Source organism: Scyliorhinus canicula, chromosome 6 (genome assembly GCF_902713615.1).
Source record: "Scyliorhinus canicula chromosome 6, sScyCan1.1, whole genome shotgun sequence".
In the NCBI taxonomy this organism is placed as follows: domain Eukaryota; kingdom Metazoa; phylum Chordata; class Chondrichthyes; order Carcharhiniformes; family Scyliorhinidae; genus Scyliorhinus; species Scyliorhinus canicula.
In genome coordinates this window covers 10,731,739-10,755,465 of record NC_052151.1, presented here as the reverse complement: position 1 = coordinate 10,755,465, position 23,727 = coordinate 10,731,739, and the positions used below count along the sequence as shown (strand labels likewise).

Sequence of the window (23,727 nt, the reverse complement as noted above, 5' to 3'; positions counted from 1 at the left end):
AAAACCTTTGACAAAATGCCTCATGAGAGACTTAAAAAGAAGGAAAATGCACATGGGATACAGGGTAACCTGATGACAAACGACTGCTTTAATGACTGGAAGCCAGTGACCAGTGGCGAACCACGGGGATCTGTGCTGGATCCCCTTGGTTTGTTATTTATATAAATAACATCAATGACTATGTAGCGGTAGGATCAGTAGGTTTGCGGATGACACAAAGATTGGCCGGGTGGTTAGCAGTGAGGTTGAGTGTCTTGGGTTACTGAGTGCTGAGGCCCAGCTCATGGGTGTTTAATTATCAGCTACTTCCCCTTTGGTTTTGAAGTCTCCAGTGTTCAGGCAAAGTGTCCAGGCCTCATACTGATTGGGATGCCAGTCAGTAACACTCACCTGCGACATGGCACGTTTATCCATGGGAATCCACTTGAGAGCTATGAAATGCTCACATTACTAACATTGCCAATCCTAATAGCAATAGCCTTCAGCTGTGGGGCCAGAAATCTGCATTGTCAGTGGAGGTTAAAGTGACCTTCACCATATTACCATGGACGGGACTCTGTCTTGGAGGTGTTCGGTGGGACAGACGTGAGTTGCCCTTGGTATAGGCATACACGATCCGGGGTGTTGGCATGTTGGACCCGCGGGCGCTGAGCCCCTCGCACCCCCCCCCCCCCCTAGCTCATGGCGATCCCCCGCCATGGGGCCGACCTCTCCGACTGGGCCCATCTCCTCCCGGCGGGATTCCCGGGGGCAGCGGCCTTGGGCTGATTTCCAATTTCCAAGATGAGCTCCTCCCCTCCCCACAGCAACCATTTCACTAGCTTCACATTTTTAAATATGTGTGCTAAACGACAATCCTCATCCCTGGCACTAGGGCTACCAGCGATTTCCCATCCAAGCTGGTTTACCTCGCCTGCAAGCACATTTCGCAATTCAAATGCACCTCTTTCACTGCTTTCTGTAGCCTGAGAAATTTCCAATGCTCTGGTCAAGGTAATTTCTGTCTCTGCTTCTAATCTCTGTTGTATATTGAGGTTATTCACACCACAAACGAAATGATCTCTGAACATATCATTGAGTGTTATACCAAATTCACACTGCTTAGCCAACTGCCATGGATGCTGCAATCATATCCCTGGGGTTTCTCATTGTCGAATTAAATTTATATCGCCACATAATCAATATGGTTTTGGGTTGTAGTGCTCCCTGACTAATGGAATGAGCTGCCCGTACGTTTTTGTCTATGGGATCCAAAATATTCTATTTTGAAGTACAGAATGGTTAATGTTTATTGTAATACGCAAATAGGAAAACAATTGGGAATGCCTTAAAACATAAGATAACACTTTGGCTATCATATGCTAACCTCTTGTAGATATGTATCAATTGCAAATGAAATCTGCCCCATGGGAAAGCTGGCTCAGGTTAATTGGGTAAAAGGTATGGTGGTAAATAAACAGTGGGAAACATTTAAAGAAATGACTGTGGTGATATGCATCACTGTAAATACACAAGGGGTTAATGTAAATACACATAGACGAGATAGACACTAGAGGGAGCACCAGAGACATGACACACAGACACTCAACCAATAGAACAGTTAGATAGGACACGACCAATGGGCATTCACGATACACACAGGGGTGACACGACCACAGGAGGACATTACACCAACCCATATACAAAGGATACAACACACATGATCTTCCTTTTTCCAGTGGAGACACTCAGTGAGTACAGACACAGTGATTCAATATTACACCCACCATGTGGATTATAGCAGACTGGTTTGTCAGTCTGAGTAGCTATAGAAGGATTAACAGTAGTGGCGAACCCGAGTAGGAGAATTGTAAATAGTTTAATAAACGTGTTGAAGTTATCTCCACATCTGAACCTTACATTGTCAGATAAACTCAGCAAGAAACATTTAACTGACTTACTTAATCATTAGATTAAAAGAGGAGGCTGAAATGCAAGTAAAGGAGAGAGTTTGGAACGCAAATGGTATGTTGGTTTTTAATGCAGGAATACGATAATGAGGAAGTCATGTTACTACTGTCCAGGATCACACCTGCTGCACTCTGTCTATATTTGGTCTCTACATCTAGGGGAAGATATATCTGCATTGGAGTTGGCACAACAAAAGTTCATTTGGTTGGTTCCTGGGTTGTCCAATGAAGTGATACTGAGTAAATTAGCCTACTCTCTGAAATTTAGAAAAATGAAAGACAATTTCATTGAAGGTGCTTGACAGAGTACTCCACTAGCTGGAGAATCTGGAAAATGAGGGCCCAGCATCAGGAGAGGCACTGAGGTAAGGCGAAATGTCTTCATATAGAATCTTTCACATTCTCTACCCTAGGATGTTGTGGACGGTATATTGTTCAACATATTAGAGGCTGGAATATTTACATTTTTTGATCTCCTTGGGAATCAAGGAATTAGAGAAATAAATAGAGTTGAAGCAGGAAATCTGCCTTGGTAAATTAAATGGTGAGCAGGATTGGAGGCAAGGTGATCCACTGCTCATATTTCGTATGTTCCTATGAATTAAGAATGAAGAGATGATTGATCTCAGCACTCAGGAATTTAACTCAGTTATTTCCATGCACAATTTATGGCAGAATTCTTCCAAATCAAAATTCTTCCATCATTATGAAGTGCTTCAAAACGTTAGTCATGGCACGAACGAACTCCAGCCTCTCGGATTGCCTTGATCCACTACAGTTTACCTACCGCTACAACAGGTCCACAGCAGATGCCATCTCCCTAGCCCTGCACTCAACCCTGGAACATCTAGATAACAAAGACACCCATGCCAGACTCCTATTTATTGACTACAGCTCAGCCTTCAACACTATTATTCCTATGAATCCCATCTCCAGACTCTGTGGCCTGGGCCTCGGCTCATCCCTCTGCGACTGCATCCTGAACTTCCTAACCCACAGGCCACAATCAGTAAGGATAGGCAGCGACACCTCCTCCACGATCATCCTCAACACCGGTGCTCCACAAGGTGTGTCCTCAGCCCCCGACTATATTCCTTATACACCTGTGACTGTGTGGCCAGGTTTCCCTCCAACTCGATTTTCAAATTTGCTGATGACAGCGCAGTAGTGGGTCGGATCTCAAACAAAGATGAGACAGAGTACAGGAATGAAATAGAGAATCTGGTGAATTGGTGCGATGACAATAATCTCTCTCTCAATGTCAATAAAATGAAGGAGATTATCATTGACCTCAGGAAGCGTAGTGGAGAGCATGCCCATGTCTACATCAACGGCAACGAAGTAGAAAGGGTCGACAGCTGCACGTTTTTATGTGTCCAGATCACCAACAACCTGTCCTGGTCCCCGCATGCTGAAACTATAGTCAAGAAAGCCCACCAACGACTCTACTTTGTCAGAAGACTAAGGGAATTTGGCATGTCAGCTACGACTCTCACCAACTTCTACAAATGCACCATAGAAAGCGTATCTGGTTGTATCACAGCTTGGTATCGATCCTGCTCTGCCCAAGACCGCAGGAAACTACAAAAGGCCATGAATGTAGCTCAGTCCATCACGCATCCAGCCTCCCATCCATTGCCTCTGTGTACAATTCCCGCTGCCTCGGAAAGGCAGCCAGCATAATTAAGGACATCGCGCACCCTGGACATACTCTCTTCTGCCTTCTTCCGTCAGGAAAAAGATACAAAAGTTTGAGGTCACGTACCAACCGACTCAAGAACAGCTTCTTCCCTGCTGCCATCAGACTTTTGAATGGACCTATCTCTAATTAAGTTGATCTTTTCTCTACACTCCTAGCTATGACTGTAACATTATATTCTGCAGTTTCTCCTTCCATCCCTATGTAAGGTATGCGTTGTCTGTATAGCATTCATTCTTCCAGCGGAGCGGGCAGAGAGGGGAGCGATTTTTGGAGGGGTGAGCTGGAAGGTAAACTGAGATTTTGATTTTTAACTTACTTTTTTGGAGCTTTTTTTTCTCAGAGCAGCAGGAAACCGGAAGTCGGCTGTGGGGAGACCTGGAAAGGTTTGTATTACCCAATAAATTTGAACGGTGAGGAAACCTGAGATACTATACGTGTTGTGTCTCCCACCTTCCCTCCTTCTCTAACCTAAAAAAAAACTCAGTGCTGTGAGCAGATGAGCTATTTACTTTTTTTTGTTTTTCTTTCTTTTTTACTGGGAGACGAAGTAGAGGTGATGGCAGCTAGTGCAGTGGAATGTTCCTCCTGCAGAATGTTCGAGGTAAAGGAGACCTCCAGTGTCCTTGCTGACTTTACCTACGGGAAGTGCAGCCATCTCCAGCTCCTCACAGACCGTGTTAGGGAACTAGAGCTGGAGCTGGATGAACTGAGGATCATTCGGGAAGCTGAAGGGGTGATTGATAGAAGCTACATGGACATAGTTACACCTGAGAAAAAAGGTAGTTGGGTTACAGTTAGAGGTGGGAAGAGGAGGAAACAGTCAGTGCAGGGATCCCCTGTGGTTGTTCCTCTCAGCAGTAAGTATATCGCTTTGGATACTGTTGGGGGAGATTATCTAGCAGGGGTAGGTTGCAGTGACCGGGTCTCTGGCATGAGGTCTGGCTCTGGAGCTCAGAAGGGAAGGGGGGAGATCAGGAGAGCACTAATTATAGGGGACTCAACAGAGGTACAGACTGGCGGTTCTGTGGACACGGGAGAGACTCTCGGATGGTTTGTTGCCTCCCGGGTGCCAGGGTCCATGTTGTCTCGGATCGTGTCTTCAGGATCCTTAAGGGGGAGTGTGAGCAGTCAGAAGTCATGGTGCACATTGATACCAACGACGTAGGTAGGAAAAGGGGTGTGGGTGTAAGAAACGAGTTTAGGGAGTTAGGCTGGAAGTTAAAAGCCAGGACAGACAGAGTTGTCATCTCTGGTTTGTTGCCGGTGCCATGTGATAGCGAGGCTAGGAATAGGGAGAGAGCGCAGTTGAACACGTGTCTGCAGGAATGGTGTAGGAGGGAGGGCTTCAGGTATTTGGATAATTGGAGCGCATTCTGGGGAAGGTGGGACCTGTACAAGCAGGATGGGTTGCATCTGAACCAGAGGGGCACCAATATCCTGGGAGGGAGGTTTTCTAGTAGTCTTCGGGAGGGTTTAAACTAATTTGGCAGGGGAATGGGAACCGGATTTGTAGTCCAGCAACTAAGGAAGCCGATATTCAGGACGCCAAAGCACGTAGTGATGCAGTGGGGAAGGTAACAATGACAAAGGAGAGTACTTGCAGGCACGGAGATGGGTTGAAGTGTGTATACTTCAACGTAAGAAGTATCAGGAATAAGGTGGGTGAAGTTAAGCATGGATCGATACTTGGGAATACGATGTGGTGGCCATCACTGAAACTTGGATAGAAGAGGGGCAGAAATTGTTGTTGGAGATTCCTGGGTATAGACGTTTCAATAAGATTAGGGAGGGTGGTAAAAGAGGTGTGGGGGTGGCATTGTTAATTAAAGATAGTATAACAGCTGTAGAAAGGCAGTTCGAGGAGGATCTGCCTACTGAGGTAGTATGGTTGAAGTCAGAAATAGGAAAGGAGCAGTCACCTTGTTGGGAGTTTTCCATAGGCCCCCCAATAGCAGCAGAGATGTGGAGGAAAAGATTGGGAAACATATTTTGGAAAGGTGCAGAAGTCACAGGGTAGTAGTCATGGGTGACTTCTACTTCTCAATATTGAGTGGAAAGTCTTGAGATCAAATAGTTTGGATGGGGTGGTGTTTGTGCAATATAAGACCATAAGACATAGGAGCGGAAGTAAGGCCATTCGGCCCATCGAGTCCACTCCACCATTCAATCATGGTTGATTTCAACTCCATTTACCCGCTCTCTCCCCATAGCCCTTAATTGCTCGAGAAATCAAGAAACTGAGGGGTGTTTGTTAGTACTACGATTGGCTGGTCTCTCAGCTCTGACGTCAGCTGAGGGCCAATCACTGTCAGTTAAGCGTTTATTAGGGCGGGTTTAAAAAATGGGGCCTCACGGTAGCATGGTGGTTAGCATCAATGCTTCACAGCTCCAGGGTCCCAGGTTCGATTCCCGGCTGGGTCACTGTCTGTGTGGAGTCTGCACGTCCTCCCCGTGTGTGCGTGGGTTTCCTCCGGGTGCTCCGGTTTCCTCCCACAGTCCAAAGATGTGCGGGTTAGGTGGATTGGCCATGCTAAATTGCCCGTAGTGTAAGGTTAATGGGGGGATTGTTGGGTTACGGGTATACGGGTTACGTGGGTTTAAGTAGGGTGATCATTGCTCGGCACAACATCGAGGGCCGAAGGGCCTGTTCTGTGCTGTACTGTTCTATGTTCTATTATCAATTTCTGTCTTAAAGACACTCAACGTCCCGACCTCCACCGCCCTCTGTGGCAATGAATTCCACAGACCTACCACTCTCTGGCTGAAGAAAGTTCTCCTCATCTCTGTTCTAAAGTGACTCCCTTTTATTCTAAGGCTGTGCCCCCACGTCCTAGTCTCCCCTGCTAATGGAAACAACTTCCCTACGTCCATCCTATCCAAGCCATTCATTATCTTGTAAGTTTCTATTAGATCTCCCCTCAACCTCCTAAACTCCAATGAATATAATCCCACGATCCTCAGACGTTCATCGTATGTTAGGCCTACCATTCCTGGGATCATCCGTGTGAATCTCCGCTGGACCCGCTCCAGTGCCAGTATGTCCTTCCTGAGGTGTGGGGCCCAAAATTGCTCACAGTATTCTAAATGGGGCCTAACTAGTGCTTTATAAAGCCTCAGAAGTACATCCCTGCTTTTATATTTCAAGCCTCTTGAGATAAATGACAACATTACATTTGCTTTCTTAATTACGGACTCAACCTGCAAGTTTACCTTTAGAGAATCCTGGACTAGGACTCCCAAGTCCCTTTGCACTTTAGCATTATGAATTTTGTCACCGTTTAGAAAATAGTCCATGCCTCTATTCTTTTTTCCAAAGTGCAAGACCTCGCACTTGCCCACGTTGAATTTCATCAGCCATTTCTTGGACCATTCTCCTAAACTGTCTAAATCTTTCTGCAGCCTCCCCACCTCCTCAATACTACCTGCCCCTCCACCTATCTTTGTATCATCGGCAAACTTGGCCAGAATGCCCCCAGTCCCGTCATCTAGATCGTTAATATATAAAGAGAACAGCTGTGGCCCCAACACTGAACCCTGTGGGACACCACTTGTCACCGGTTGCCATTCCGAAAAAGAACCTTTTATCCCAACTCTCTGCCTTCTGTCTGACAGCCAATCGTCAATCCATGTTAGTACCTTGACTCGAATACCATGGGCCCTTATTTTACTCAGCAGTCTCCCGTGAGGCACCTTGTCAAAGGCCTTTTGGAAGTCAAGATAGATAACATCCATTGGCTCTCCTTGGTCTAACCTATTTGTTATCTCTTCAAAGAACTCTAACAGGTTTGTCAGGCACGACCTCCCCTTACTAAATCCATGCTGACTTGTCCTAATCCGACCCTGCACTTCCAAGAATTTAGAAATCTCATCCTTAACGATGGATTCTAGAATTTTGCCAACAACCGAGGTTAGGCTAATTGGCCTATAATTTTCCATCTTTTTTCTTGTTCCCTTCTTGAACAGGGGGGTTACAACAGCGATTTTCCAATCCTCTGGGACTTTCCCTGATTCCAGTAACTTTTGAAAGATCATAACTAACGCCTCCACTATTTCTTCAGCTATCTCCTTTAGAACTCTAGGATGTAGCCCATCTGGGCCCGGAGATTTATCAATTTTCAGACCTTTTAGTTTCTCTAGCACTTTCTTCTTTGTGATGGCAACCATATTCAACTCTGCCCCCTGACTTTCCTGAATTGTTGGGATATTACTCATGTCTTCTACTGTGAAGACTGACGCAAAGTACTTATTAAGTTCCTCAGCTATTTCCTTGTCTCCCATCACTAGATTACCAGCGTCATGTTGGAGCGGCCCAATGTCTACTTTTGCCTCCCGTTTGTTTTTAATGTATTTAAAGAAACATTTACTATCATTCCTAATCTTACTGGCTAGCCTACCTTCATATTTGATCCTCTCCTTCCTTATTTCTCTCTTTGTTATCCTCTGTTTGTTTTTGTAGCCTTCCCAATCTTCTGACTTCCCACTACTCTTTGCCACATTATAGGCTCTCTCTTTTGCCTTGATGCATTCCCTGACTTCCTTTGTCAGCCATGGCTGCCTAATCCTCCCTCTGATAACCTTTCTTTTCTTTGGGATGAAGCTTTTCTAACACAGTATGTGAAATGAAAAATGAAATGAAAATCGCTTATTGTCACAAGTAGGCTTCAAATGAAGTTACTCTGAAAAGTGCCTAGTCGCCACATTCCGGCGCCTGTTCATGGAGGCTGGTACGGAAATTGAACAATGCTGCTGGCCTGCCTTGGTCTGCTTTAAAAGCCAGCTCTTTAGCCCTGTGCTATGTTAGACGTATCAGATACTGTGGTATGAAGAGACAAAAGTTCTGTTCCTTTTTCACCAACATACTTTTATTTCTTCCAACAGACTCTGCACAAAACTCTACACATCACCAGACCCAGAGGCCACCTGAAGCCCCTTTACATATCAGTGTCAATTATTGGACACTTAACATAAATGAGACAACGAATTGCAATGTCTCTTAACCCATTACTTAACATTCAACCCCTCCAACTCACCACACCCACATTCCACGACCCTCCAACCCACCACACCCACACTCCTTGGAGAAAAAAAACAATTAGGTGAAAACAAAATTTCAAGAAACTAAAACTTTCCCCCCCCCTTTTTTCCCCAGTTTTTTTTTGCTTGGAAGAGAAAAAAAACAGTCACAGAAACAGGCGCTCTTCATTAACAGTAACTGAAGGGGCTGGTTTAGCTCACTGAGCTAAATCGCTGGCTTTGAAAGCAGACCAAGCAGGCCAGCAGCACGGTTCGATTCCCGTACCAGCCTTCCCGGACAGGCGCCGGAATGTGGCGACTAGGGGCTTTTCACAGTAACTTCGTTGAAGCCTACTCGTGACAATAAGCGATTTTCAATTTTTCAATTTTCAAAAGTTTCCATGAACTAGCCCCGTGTAGCCACCTGGGGTGACCACTGCCCAACACAAAATGGAAGATTGCAAGGAATGCAGGGAAATTGGACATGTTGTAAAAAGCAAGCAGCTTGCAAAGCGTTTGTATATTTGGACTGCTGCAGAAACCAGTTTTGGCTGTTGCCGAAACCAGACAACACTATGAAAATAAACAAGTTAACATATTAAAGAGGCGATACCGGGCGATCCCCAGGCACAAAAGAAACAAGTTAACACTAATCGATACATTCAATGGAAGGCCAGACTTTTCAGCGCCAAAGAAGCCCAAAACAATAAGTCCTAAGAACCACCCCAGTGATCGAGGAATTGCTCCGCTATTGCGGAATTCAAATCAATCGATTGGGAAGAGACCCAATCGATTGCGAGTGAATAGAGGGTCCGCCCAGACCCTGAGAGAGGTATAAAACAGAGACCGCGACCCCAGCTCTCTCTCTGCCAGCCTCTCCTCGACCAGCTCTCTCTGCCAGCCTCTCCTTGACCAGCCAGCCCTCCCAGCAGAACACCGTTGCAGCAGAAGAACCTTGAGGAGGAGAGGTCTGGACAGCAGCCGCCAACAAGTAAGTCACAATGCACGCTACGAGAGTAGACACTCCTGACCTCCTGTAGTCCATAACTACTGGAAGCCTGCAGACCCTGGACAAAGCTAGAAGCCGTTGTTCCCTGATCCGGCAGTCCCCTTATCCAGATAAGTATTTGGCTTATTAGCGGTAGGATTAGCCTAGTCTTATAGTTTTATATGCATGATTAGTAGATTACTGTAATATAATAAACGTGTCTTGTTTGAACTTACTAATTGGTGTATGGATTTATTGTTTTGAACTTGACCTTGAAACTTGTGGCGGTATCTTAACGATACCTGGCGACTCCAAAGCTAAGTAACGAAACAGAGCCAAATTGAGTGTTAAGCACACTCACCCAGAACGAGCAACACCCTCTTTTCGTAAAACAGTCTGACAGTTGATAGCTACTGTCGACCCATTTAATTTTTGTTATTTCCCCTCTGTCCAACATCTGCTTCAAACTTGCAATGTCTATCCGTAACCTCTTTTCATTGACACTTTTTGTAGAGTGCACATTTTCCCACATGGATTTATTGTCAATGTGACAGTCAATAGGTATATTACCCAAATCCCTATATTCCAAAATTTCTGTCAATATCTGACTTATATAAAAGGCCATATCCACCACTTCCACGTTACAGCAGCCAAAGTGCTTTTGACCACTCTCCTTATTTTCTTTGTTTCCCACACAAGAGGGCAACATTTACCATTGTTCCCCAAAAGGAAAATTATAAAATCTCCTGCGCTTGAAACCCCATCACATAAATTTGCATAGGACGCATCACTATAAACTATGTGTTTCAAGTGCCTAAGGTCACCTAAAACCGGGAACTTCAAAACAGACTCCTGCATTTCTAGTTTGGCCAACACTTTATTTGCTCTTATTATGTCTTCCACTTTGGGATCATTCATTTTTGTACTCAACTCTAAGTCATCAAAACTCACGTCCGGTCTAGTCTGCCTACCTAACCAGTTCAGTTGCCCAATTACACTTCGCAGTTGCTCTTTTTCTATCTTTAAAACCATTGCGTCTTTTTGTGAAACCCGGTCACGACTAATTGCTATTGGGCTGATGCTTTCCAAATAAGATTACTGACGTAAAGTTGCCCCGAACTTAGTCTGTCCGATTTCCAGTCCAATATATTTAAATGAACCGGAAGCCTGACTTCCAACCCTGAATTCTTTTCTCAAACCAGAGATTACAAGAGCTTCAAAATCACTAGACCCACCCCACAAAAAATCATCGACATGCATCATAAAGATGCCAGAAATATTTCCTTTATAGTGCCAGTCAAACATTGCAGGATCTGCTTTCAACTGGCAACAGCCTAACTTTAACAAAACTGACCTTAGCGAAAAGTACCACACTCTAGATGCATCATTCAATCCAGATACACATTTGTTCAACTTCCAGAGTTCGCCTTCTGTGTTAGCTGCTTCTTTAGGAGGACGGAGAAAAATGTCTCTCTGGAGCTGACGCCCCTGCAAAAAGGCAGCTTTTATATCTATAGATTTGCATTCCCATGCCTTTGTGGCTAATAGAGCCAAGATAATCTTTAAAATAACCTTTCCTGCCAGAGGTGAATCTACCCTTAAATCCTGATCTTCTAAGTTTTCTTCAAATCTCCTTGCCACAAGCCTGGCCTTTGCCTTATAAATTCCATCCGGAAGAACCTTTTCCGTGCAAATCCATCTGTGGGATAGAGCTTTATTTCCCCTATCCGGTACTTCCGTGTATACCCCAAATTCACTCCAACTATGCAATTCTTGTTTAGCATCTTTTTTTTTTATTGAAAAAATTTTGATTTTATACAGCAATGACGCACCTTAGAAAAATACCAAAAATAACAATAATATTAACAATCATATACATTCGCCCCACCTCCATGAACAGCACAGCATTTTAACAACAACGCAGATTAACACATTGTAAAGTTACAGAATAGACACTACAATAATGAACACCCCCCCCCCCCACCCCCCCTCCATCCCGGGTTGCTGCTGCTATTGCCCAAGATACTCTTTGAGCCAGGAAGTCCAGAAAGGCTGCCATAGTTTATAGAACCCTTGTATTGATCCTCTCAGGGCAAATTTGACCCTTTCCAATTTTATAAATCCCGCCATGTCACTGATCCAGGTCTCCACCCTTGGGGGCCTCGCATCCTTCCACTGCAGCAAGATCCTCCGCCAGGCTACTAGGGACGCAAAGGACAGGACACCGGCCTCTTTCGCCTCCTGCACTCCCGGCTCTACCGCAACTCCAGAAATCGCGAGTCCCCACCCTGGTTTGACTCTAGATCCAACCAGCCTCGACACCGTCCCCGCCACCCCCTTCCAGAATTCTTCCAGTGCTGGGCATGCCCAGAACATATGGGCATGATTAGCTGGACTCCCCGAACACCTGGTGCACCTGTCCTCACCCCCAAAGAACCTACTCATCCTGGTCCCGGACATATGGGCCCGGTGCAGTACCTTAAATTGGATGAGACTAAGCCTCGCACATGAGGAGGAAGAGTTAACTCTCTCCAAGGCCTCCGCCCAAGTCCCGTCCTCTATCTGCTCCCCAAGTTCCCACTCCCATTTAGCCTTCAGCTCCTCCACTGACGACTCCTCCACCTCCTGCATTACCTTATAGATGTCAGACACCTTCCCCTCTCCGACCCACACCCCCGAAAGCACTCTGTCCATCGTCTCCTGCGAGGGCAGCAAAGGGAATCCCTCTACCTGTCGCCTAGCAAACGCCTTTACCTGCAAGTATCTGAACATGTTCTCTTGGGGAAGGCCAAATTTATCTTCCAGTTCCCCCAGGCCCGCAAACCTCCCGCCAATAAACAGGTCCCTCAATTTACTGATGCCCGCCCTTTGCCACCCCCTAAATCCCCCATCCTTGTTCCCCGGGATGAACCGATGGTTGCCACCCAGTGGAGCCTCCATCGAGCCCCCTGTTTCCCCCCGATGCCATCTCCATTGTCCCCAGATTCTTAGGGTCGCCGCCACCACCGGGCTCGTGGTAAACCTCTTAGGGGGAGCGGCAACGGCGCCGTTACCATGGCACCTAGACTCGTACCTCTGCATGACGCCATCTCCATTCTTTTCCACGCCGCCCCTCCCCCCTCCATCACCCATTTACGCACCATTGACACATTGGCTGCCCAATAGTACCCCAAAAGGTTGGGCAGCGCCAGCCCGCCTCTATCCTTTCCTCGCTCCAGGAACACCCTCTTCACTCTCGGGGTCCCATGTGCCCACACAAAGCTCAAAATACTGCTAGTCACTCTCCTAAAGAAGGCCCTGGGGATAAAGATGGGCAGGCACTGAAGGAGGAACAAGAACCTCGGAAGCACCGTCATTTTGACGGACTGTACCCTCCCCGCCAACGACAATGGCAGCATGTCCCACCTCTTGACCTCCTCCTCCATCTGATCTACAAGTCTGGTGAAATTATGCTTGTGAAGAGTCCCCCAGTCCCTGGCCACCTGCACCCCCAGGTACCTAAAGCTCTCCCCTGCCCGCCTAAGCGGGAGCCTACCAATTCCTTCCTCCTGGTCTCCAGGGTGCACCACAAACACCTCGCTCTTGCCTAAATTTAATTTATAACCTGAAAAGGTCCCAAACTCGGTTAGTAACTCCATCACTCCCGGCATCCCTCCTACCGGGTCCACTACATATAGTAACAGGTCATCGGCATACAACGACACCCTATGTTCCTCTCCACCTCGCACCAAGCCTCTCCACCTCTCTGAATCCCTCAACGCCATCGGCAGCGGCTCAATTGCCAGTGCAAACAACAAGGGGGACAGGGGGCAACCCTGCCTGGTCCCTCGGTAAAGCCGGAAGTACTCCGACCTCCTCCTATTCGTGGCCACGCATGCCATCGGGGCCTCATATAGCAGCCTTACCCATCTAATGAACCCTTCACCAAATCCAAACCTCCCTAACACCTCCCATAGGTACCCCCACTCCACTCTATCGAAGGCCTTCTCCGCATCCAGCGCCACCACTATCTCTGCCTCCCCCTCAATCGCCGGCATCATGATGACATTCAACAATCTCCGCACATTCGTGTTCAACTGCCTTCCCTTCACAAAACCTGTCTGGTCCTCGTGCACAACCCCTGGCACACAGTCCTCTATCCTGGCGGCCAGGATTTTTGCCAGCACCTTAGCATCCACGTTGAGGAGAGATATGGGCCTGTATGAATCACACTGCTGGGGGTCCTTGTCCTTCTTTAAAATTAACGAGATCAGCGCGCGCAACATCGTCGGGGGCAAAGTCCCCCCCTCCCACGCTTCGTTGAGTGTCCGCACCAACAAGGGGCCCACTAGGTCCACAAACTTTTTATAAAATTCCACCGGGAACCCATCCGGCCCCGGTGCCTTCCCTGACTGCATCTGCCCGATCCCCTTAACTAGCTCCTCCAGCTCAATCGGCGCACCCAACCCCTCCACCTTCTCCTCCTGCACCTTCGGGAAAGAAAGCCCGTCAAGGAACCTCTCCATCCCTCCTCTCCCCCGTTGGCTCCAACCGGTACAGTTCCCCGTAAAAGTCCTTGAAGACCTCATTCACCTCTACCCCCTTCCGCACCACACTCCCACTCTTGTCTCTCACTCCAGCAATTTCCTTAGCCGCATCCCGCTTGCGGAGCTGGTGAGCCAGCATCCTACTCGCCTTTTCACCATGTTCGTACACTGCCCCTTGTGCTTTCCTCCACTGTACCTCCGCCTTTCATGTGGTCAGCAAATCAAATTTAGCCTGCAGGCTGCGCCTCTCCCCCAATAGTCCCTCCTCTGGTGCCTCTGCACAACTCCTGTCCACCTCCAGCATCTTTCCCACCAGTCTATCCCTCTCACTCCTCTCGCTCCTCTCCCTATGTGCCCGGATGGATATCAGCTCCCCACGGATTACTGCCTTCAGGGCTTCCCAGACCATCCCCACCTGAACCTCCCCCGTATCATTCACCTCGAGGTACCCATCAATACTTGCCCGGACCCTCCTACACACCTCCTCCTCCGCCAACAACCTCACATCCAACCGCCACAACGGACGTTGGTCCCGCACCTCCCCCATCTCCAACTCTATCCAATGCGGAGCGTGGTCGGAGATTGTAATGGCCGAATACTCGGCCTCCTCCACTCTCGGAATCAGTCCCCTACTCACCACGAAGAAATCTATCCGAGAGTAGACCCTATGTACGTGGGAGAAGAAAGAGTACTCGGGTGCCCTCGGCCTCACAAACCTCCATGGATCCACTCCACCCATCTGATCCATAAACCCTCTCAGTACCTTAGCCGCCGCCGGCCTCCTACCCGTCCTAGAGCTGGACCGATCCAGTGAAGGATCCAACACCGTATTGAAGTCCCCCCCTATGATCAGACCTCCGGCCTCCAGATCCGGGATCCGTCCCAACATACGCCTCATAAAGCCCGCATCGTCCCAATTTGGGGCATACACACTGACCAGTACCACCTTCTCTCCTTGTAGCCTGCCCCTAACCATAACATACCTACCCCCCTTATCCGCCACCACCTCCGATGCCTCAAACAACACATTTTTCCCCACTAGAATCGCCACTCCCCGGTTCTTCACATCCAACCCAGAGTGGAAAACCTGCCCCACCCATCCCTTCCTCAGGCGGACCTGGTCCGCCACCTTCAGGTGGGTCTCCTGAAGCATTACCACATCTGCCTTTAGCCTCTTCAGGTGAGCCAGTACCCTCGACCGCTTCACCGGCCCATTCAACCCTCTCGCATTCCAAGTGACCAACCGGATCAGAGGGCGTCCCGCCCCCCCCTCCCACGTCGACTAGCCATAGCCCGTCGACTGCCCGCCCCAGGCCAGCACCCCCTGCCCGACCCAGTCCCCACAGTGACAACACCTCACCTCTGTCCCCCCAGCCCCCACCAGCTCCTTCTTGACCCTACCAGCAGCAACCCGGTATTCCCCTTTCCCCCCCTCCCTTCCCCCCCAGGCTAGGAACCCTCCCAGCCGCGAACCGTCCTCCATTGTACTTCCGTGGGTCAGCTAATTTCTGCTGACCCCGGAAACTCCTGCCAATAGCCCGACCCCTCCCGAAGTGGGATCATCCCCCAATCTATCCCTCCTCCTGGCACCGCTCCAGCGCGGGGAAGAACTAATTAAGGCCCCGCCTCCCCCGTCACCGTCTCCACCCCCCAGCCCCGCAGCGCGGGAAACCAGAGGAAAGCCCGTGCTTTCGCACTGCCCCACCACACCTTTCTGACGCAGCTCCCAAATATCAGCCCCACTCCATACCCCCAATCCGACATAAGGGGAAGTAGATTTAGAACTGAGTTTAGGAGGAACTTCTTCACCCAAAGGGTTGTGAATCTATGGAATTCCTTGCCCAGTGAAGCAGTTGAGGCTCCTTCATTACATGTTTTTAAGGTAAAGATAGATAGTTTTTTGAAGAATAAAGGGATTAAGGGTTATGGTGTTCGGGCCGGAAAGTGGAGCTGAGTCCACAAAAGATCAGCCATGATCTAATTGAATGGCGGAGCAGGCTCGAGGGGCCAGATGGCCTACTCCTGCTCCTAGTTCTTATGTTCTTATGTTCTAAACCCCACCGACCCTCCCCGCAAGATACACAGCCCAAACAATGCCCCACAGCACAAAAACAAAAAACATAGCAGAACAACACCCCCGTAAATAACCATATCAAAATTGCAAAAGTACTAAAACAAGAAGAGAAAAACAAAAGAAAAAGAGAACACAGCAACAGCAGAATCCAGCACTAATATATTACAGCCGACCTCGCAACCCCCAACCCCTAGTTCAAGTCCAGTTTCTCCGTTCGCACGAAGGCCCACTCCTCCTCCGGGGAATCAAAATAATGGTGCCGGTCCAAATAAGTTACCCACAGGCGTGTGGGCTGTAACATTCCGAACTTTATCTTTTTTCTGTAAAGCACCTCTTTCGTCCGATTAAATCCGGACCGCCACTTAGCCACCTCCGCACTCCAATCCTGGTAGATCCGTACTACCCCATTCTCCCACTTGCTGCTCTTCACCTTCTTGGCCCAGCGCAGCATGCACTCCCGATCACTGAACCGGTGGAACCTCACCAGCACCGCACGCGGGGATTCATCTTCCTTAGGCCTCCTGGCCAGTACTTTGTGGGCTCCCTCCAGCTCCAAGGGCAGATGGAAATACCCGGCCCCCACTAGCGAGTTCAGCATGATAGCCACGTAGGCTGTCAGGTCCGACCCCTCTAGCCCCTCCGCAAGGCCCAAGATCCGCAGGTTTTTCTGCCTCATGCGGTGATCAAGCTCCTCGAAGCGTTCCTGCCACTTCTTGTGGAGTGCCTCGTGCCCCTCCGCCTTACTCATGAGGACCACGGCCTCCTCCTCTCGTTCAGTGGCCTGCATCTGCAACTCCTTGATGGCAGCACCCTGGGTGGACTGAATCTCCGAGAGCCTTCTGTTCGTTTCCTGCAGAGAGCTCAGTACCTCAACCTTGAATTCTTTAAAGCAGCGCAGGAGATCAGCTTGTTGCTCCTGGGCCCACAGCCTCCACTCCTCTGGGGCTCCTCCGGTGGCCATCTTGGATTCCTTCCCCCATTTTTTCTTAGGAGCCTCTGCCGTTTTTTCCCCCTTTCCACTCCGAGTTCGAGGCATGGACTGCGGGGAAAGTCGTTCAGCACACCTTCCCCCACCAGGAGACCTCGAAAAATTTCCGTTTTGGTCTCTCAAAAGAGCCGAAAAGTCTCTTTAAAACGGGAGCTCCCAAATGTGTGGCTTCCTACGTCATCGCAGCCACCGGAAGTCGTTGTTTAGCATCTTTGATAACTTTTTCATCTCATTTATTTGAAGCCACCAAAATCTCACGTGCATGTGGGCTTCTACTCCTATTAGTATTCGTAGTCTTGTTCATGTTCCGAGATCTTGATAAACTACGTCCCCTCTCCCACCTGGTATCTCGTTCTGTACTGCTACTGCTTGATCTTTCCCTTCTGTTGTGGGATGTCCTTTCAATCGTTCTCGACCTTTTCCTGCGAATCTGTTCACTATCCGATGTACTATCTGAACTGGCACTGCATTTCTGTGCGCTCCATTTTTGAACTTCGTTTTCCCAATCCATTGTCTTAACTCTCTCCCCTGAATGCTGTACATTCAACCAGTATTTATACTTTTCAGTGGCCTTCCCTGCTCTACTAAGAACAGTTTCATCCTTCCATTGATTAGACCCTTCAGGCAGTATGTCACTTTTTTACCAACTTTTGGCAGTTGCCCTTTCTGAAAAATGGACTGTTCTAATTTATCAGAAGTGTTGTGTTCCTCAACAGAAACCCTGTCTATATCAGTTAACTGGTCCTCATAGTTCTGTAACACATGCGTACCAGGTGACTCTGGTTCCTCGTCATGTCTGTCTGCTCTGTCTAAATTTGAAAATTTGTAATCGGTACCCATTATCCTTGATGAATGTACCCTAACAGTTTGATTACCATGTTGCAAAATAATTGTTTTGCCATCTATGCCTATGATCTTCCCTGGGCCTTTCCATTCATTAGAATTGTCTCTCTTATAGAATACCATGTCTCCTTGCTCAAAAACGTCATCTGATGGCCGTACATTATGTCTTAAAGCTCTGTGAATGCTTTCAGAGACTTCTGCTTCCAAAAAAGCTTTTCTACTGCTATGTAATGCATTTAAATGTTCAGCAAAACCAGAGCTAATTGTAGTCCCCTCCCAAGCTGGAGACTGGTCATCCAAAATGGACGGTATTTTAGGATTTCTACCAAACACTAATTGATAAGGACTATCGCCCCCAACCATCTGCAATGAATTCTTTGCATGTGCCGCCCATGCTAAAGCTGAATTGAGCCTGCAGTTTGGTCGATCTGCCAAAGTTTTCTGAACCATGTCATCTATGACAGCATGATTTCTTTCGCAGACACCTTTACTAAATGGGTTTCTGCAGCCGTGTTCATAACTCTGATATTCATGTTTTCACACATATCCCTAAACTCATCATTAGCAAATTTTCCCCCATTGTCCGTAAGGAATTTTGCCGGTGGACCCATTCCTGTCCCGATCCATTTTTCCAGGATTTGATCCAGAATTACTCTCTTTTCTTTACTTCGTACAATCGTTGATTGACTAAATCTGGTTGCTAAATCTAGAAAATGCAAAATAAATATATTATTTGCTTTATCCCAGATCTTAAGGTCCATGGGCACAATGTCGATAAAATCCCTGGCCAAAGGTAGGGTTACTATCGGTCATGCTGGTGTCCTTCTGTACTTTCTACAAACTTCACAGCGATCACTAACCTGTTCTATCAGTTTAGTATAGTCTTCATCCCTTACCCCTGCATCCTTCAATAAAATTTTCAGCCTCCGAGGAGACGGATGTGCAAATTGCCTATGCAGTTTTACTACAACAAGCTTTTTATCAGCTAATGTCCCATTTTCAACTGCCATTAACACATCCTTAACAACTGTACTTGAAACATTATTTGTCAGTAATGGAATACAATAATGTCCCGACTGTGTAAATTGTAAGTCCACCGTCTTTCCAAAACTGTTGCCTTATCCTGTTCCATATCCAGTTTCATGTGTGCTTTCTTCATCGACGGTCTGCTCAGAAGCAAAGGTATCTCACTTGATACAACATCCGTGCTAATGAAATGATTCACTCCAGCAATATTGCAAGGGATCACCACTCTTTTCAGCGACTTCAGAGTATTATCATCCCCAAACCTGAAACTTGTGGAGCTTTCAAATTCCTTAACCTTGTTACGATTTTCAGCATTCAAGGAATCCAGATAACATTTTAACCAGTCAATCCCACACACAGTAGATGTGCAGCCACTGTCCAATACAGCACAGTTGAAGATTCTGCAACCAACACCCTCATTACCGGCGTAAAACAGCTTGTTAATAGGACAATGCCTTCTTTTTGGTCACTATCTTTTTCCTCTCTGACTCTTCTTTGTCATGTGTCGCTTCAAACACTCTATCATAACGGGTTGGACAGTTGAAAGCATAATGGTATTGAGAGTCACATCGAAAACATTGATTTATCATGCCCCGTGCATTTTTGGGGTTCATCTTCCTATTGTAGGTTCTAACTGGGTTTCTGTCTTCATAATTTCCTTGTCTCGGTCTCCTTTTATAGTCTTCAGGCCTGTTTGTAGCCATACGATTTTGCCATCTGTTAATAGTGTATCTTCCATGTTCTGCCTTATTGCAGGCTGACCTATTTGGGTCATCAGAGCCATTGGAATCAAATGTTTCCCCAGAAACTTTTGTAAAGCTTTTGTCATCTGTTCGAATAAGGTATCCTTATCTGTAAACTGAACTCCTGTCAAAACGAGGAGTCTATCCATGTTGCTCACTCTAGCACAGTCAAGTAATTTAAAGGCCAATGCAGACTGTGGAAATTCCAGGTTGTGTTTCTGCAGCCTTTTATATAGTCTGCCAAATTCCATGATATAGTCTTCTATGGATAAATCCTCCATTTTCCAGAACTTATCAAAATCCGACCTTGCTTCACACGCACTTAACAAGTCATCTTTCTTGTGAATCTTATCCATATAATTGGGCAGCAGGGTAGCATGGTGGTTAGCATAAATGCTTCACAGCTCCAGGGTCCCAGGTTCGATGCCCGGCTGGGTCACTGTCTGTGTGGAGTCTGCACGTCCTCCCCCTGTGTGCGTGGGTTTCCTCCGGGTGCTCCGGTTTCCTCCCACAGTCCAAAGATGTGCGGGTTAGGTGGATTGGCCATGCTAAATTGCCCGTAGTGTCCTAATAAAAGTAAGGTTAAGGGGGGGTTGTTGGGTTACGGGTATAGGGTGGATACGTAGGTTTGAGTAGGGTGATCATGGCTCGGCACAACATTGAGGGCCGAAGGGCCTGTTCTGTGCTGTACTGTTCTATGTTCTAATGTAGTAAAGTCACCAGACCTTCTTCTGAGTCTAACTCTTCCAATTCCAGCTCAGAAAGCACTTTGTTTCGGATTTTATTGCCATATGGTAAAGAAAGAGCCAATGCCATATCTTGTTTTCTCTTTCCCAAAGCAGTTACCTTAGTCCACATAACTACTGCACTTCTCCATTGGTCGTATGATTCCCTTTCAGAAAATAAGGGAGGATAGTCATATCCAGCCACCTTTATCCTGCGTTCAGCCATCTCTGCCTTTTTTTTCACTCACTCTTTGGTTTGATCTGGAAAAAATGTATCTTTCAACCCTTCACATTTACACTGCAACCATCCTCTGCTACCAATTGTTTGACGTATTAGATGCTGTGGTATGAAGAGACAAAAGTTCTGTTCCTTTTTCACCAACACACTTTTATTTCTTCCAACAGACTCTGCACAAAACTCTTCACATCACCAGACCCAGAGGCCACCTGAAGCCCCTTTACATAATCAGTGTCAATTATTGGACACTTAACATAAATGAGACAACTAATTGCAATGTCTCTTAACCCATTATTTAACATGCTAAACCAGCCCCTATGTAGATTTTCCGACCAGAGGGGAGGCCATATTGGATTTGGTACTTGGTAATGGACCAGGGCAAGTGATAGATTTGTTAGTGGGGGAGCATTTTGGAGGTAGCGATCACAATTCTGTGACTTTAACTTTAGTAATGGAGGGGGATAGGTGCGTGCAACAGGCAAGGTTTACAATTGGGGGAAGGGTGTTCAGACAAGAACTGAAGTGCATAAGTTGGGAACAGGGGAAGGACACAATTGAAATGTGGAACTTGTTCAAGCAACAGATACTACATAGAACATAGAACAGTACAGCACAGAACAGGCCCTTCGGCCCTCAATGTTGTGCCGAGCCATGATCACCCTACTCAAACTCACGTATCCACCCTATACCCGTAACCGAAACAATCCCCCCCCCCCTAACCTTACTTTTATTAGGACACTACGGGCAATTTAGCATGGCCAATCCACCTAACCCGCACATCTTTGGACTGTGGGAGGAAACCGGAGCACCCGGAGGAAACCCACGCACACAGGGGGAGGACGTGCAGACTCCACACAGACAGTGACCCAGCCGGGAATCGAACCTGGGACCCTGGAGCTGTGAAGCATTTATGCTAACCACCATGCTACCCTGCTGTCCTTGATACGTATGTCCCTGTCAGGCAGGGAAGAAATGGTGAGTGAGCGAACCATGGTTGACAAGAGAGGTTGAATGTCTTGTTTAGAGGAAGAAGGAGACTTATGTAAGGCTGAGGAAACAAGGTTCAGACAGGGCGTTGGATACAGGGTAGCCAGGAGGAAACTGAAGAAAGGGATTAGGAGAGCTAAGAGAGGGCATGAAAAATCTTTGGCGGGTAGGATCAAGGAAAACACTAAGGCCTTTTACACACATGTGAGAAGTATGAGAATGACTAGAGCGAGGGTAGGTCCGATCCAGGACTGTAGTATTGAGTCTGAAGAGATAGGAGAGGTCTTGAACAAGTACTTTTCTTCAGTATTTACGAATGAGAGGGGCCATATGGTTGGAGAGGACAGTGTGAAACAGACTGGTAAGCTTGAGGAGATGCTTGTTAGGAAGGAAGATGTGTTGGGCATTTTGAAAAACTTAAGGATAGACAAGTCCCCCTGGCCTGATGGGATACATCCAAGGATTCTATGGGAAGCAAGAGATGAAATTGCAGAGCTGTTGGCAATGATCTATTCGTCCTCACTGTCAACAGGGGTGTTACCAGGGGATTGGAGAGTGGTGAATGTCGTGCCCTGTTCAAAAAAGGGAATAGGGATAACCCTGGGAATTACAGGCCAGTTAGTCTTAGTTCGGTGGGAGGCAAATTAATGAAAAGGGTCCTGAGGGATAGGATTTCTGAGCATCTGGAAAGACACTGCTTGATTTGGGAGAGTAAGCACAGATTTGTGCAGGTAGGTCTTGCCTCAAAAGTCTTATTGAATTCTTTGAGGAGGTGACCAAGCATGTGGATGAAGGTAAAGCAGTGGATGCAGTGTACATGAATTTTAGTAAGGCATTTGGTAAGGTTCCCAATGGTAGGTTTATGCAGAAAGTAAGAAGGCATGGGATAGTGGGACATTTGGCCAGTTGGATAACGAACTGGCTCACCGATAGAAGTCAGAGAGTGGTGGTGGATGGCAAATATTCAGCCTGGAGCCCAGTTACCAGTGACGTACCACAGGGATCAGTTCTGGGTCCTCTGCTGTTTGTGATTTTCATTAATGACATGGATGAGGGAGTTGAAGGGTGAGTCAGTAAATTTACAGACGATACAAAGATTAGTGGAGTTGTGGATAGTGAGGAGGGCTGTTGTCGGCTGCAAAGAGACATAGATAGGATGCAGAGCTGGGCTGAGAATTGGCAGATGGAGTTTATCCCTGAAAAGTGTGAGGTTGTCCATTTTAGAAGGACAAATATGAATGCGGAATACAGGATTAATGGTAGGGTTCTTGGCAATGTGGAGGAGCAGAGAGATCTTGGGGTCTATGTTCATAGGTCTTTGAAAGTTTTCACTCAAGTGGATAGAGCCGTGAAGAAGGCCTATGGTGTGCCAGCATTCACTAGCAGAGGGATTGAATTTAAGAGCCGTGAGGTGATGATGCAGCTGCACAAAACCTTGGTAAGACCATATTGGAGTACTGTGTGCAGTTCTGGTCACCTCATTTTAGGAAGGCTGTGGAAGCTTTGGAAAAGGTGCAAAGGAGATTTAACAGGATGTTGCCTGGAATGAAGAGTAGGTCTTACGAGGAAAGGTTGAGGGTGCTCGGCCTTTTCTCATTAGAACGGAGAAGGATGAGGGGCAACTTGATAGAGGTTTATAAGATGATCAGGGGAATAGATAGAGTAGACAGTCAGAGACTTTTCCCCCGGGTGGAACAAACCATTACAAGGGGACATAAATTTAAGATGAATGGTGGATGGTATAGGGGGGATGTCAGAGGTAGGTTCTTTTCCCAGAGAGTAGTGGGGGCATGGGATGCACTGCCTGTGGAAGCAGTTGAGTTGGAAACATTAGGGACCTTCAAGCGGCTATTGGAAAGGTAAATGGATTACGGCAGAATGAGGGGGTGTAGATTGATTTGTTCTTAATCTGGGACAAAGGTTCG

The 23,727-nt window shown here is 47.2% G+C and overlaps 1 protein-coding gene across 6 annotated transcripts in view; it reads right to left on the bottom strand.

The window, feature by feature from the left end:
• Positions 1-23,727, bottom strand: part of LOC119966976 (dynein heavy chain 8, axonemal-like) — a 1,648,910-nt gene that overhangs the window by 349,044 nt on the left and 1,276,139 nt on the right. The gene's annotated exons all lie outside the window — the stretch shown is intronic.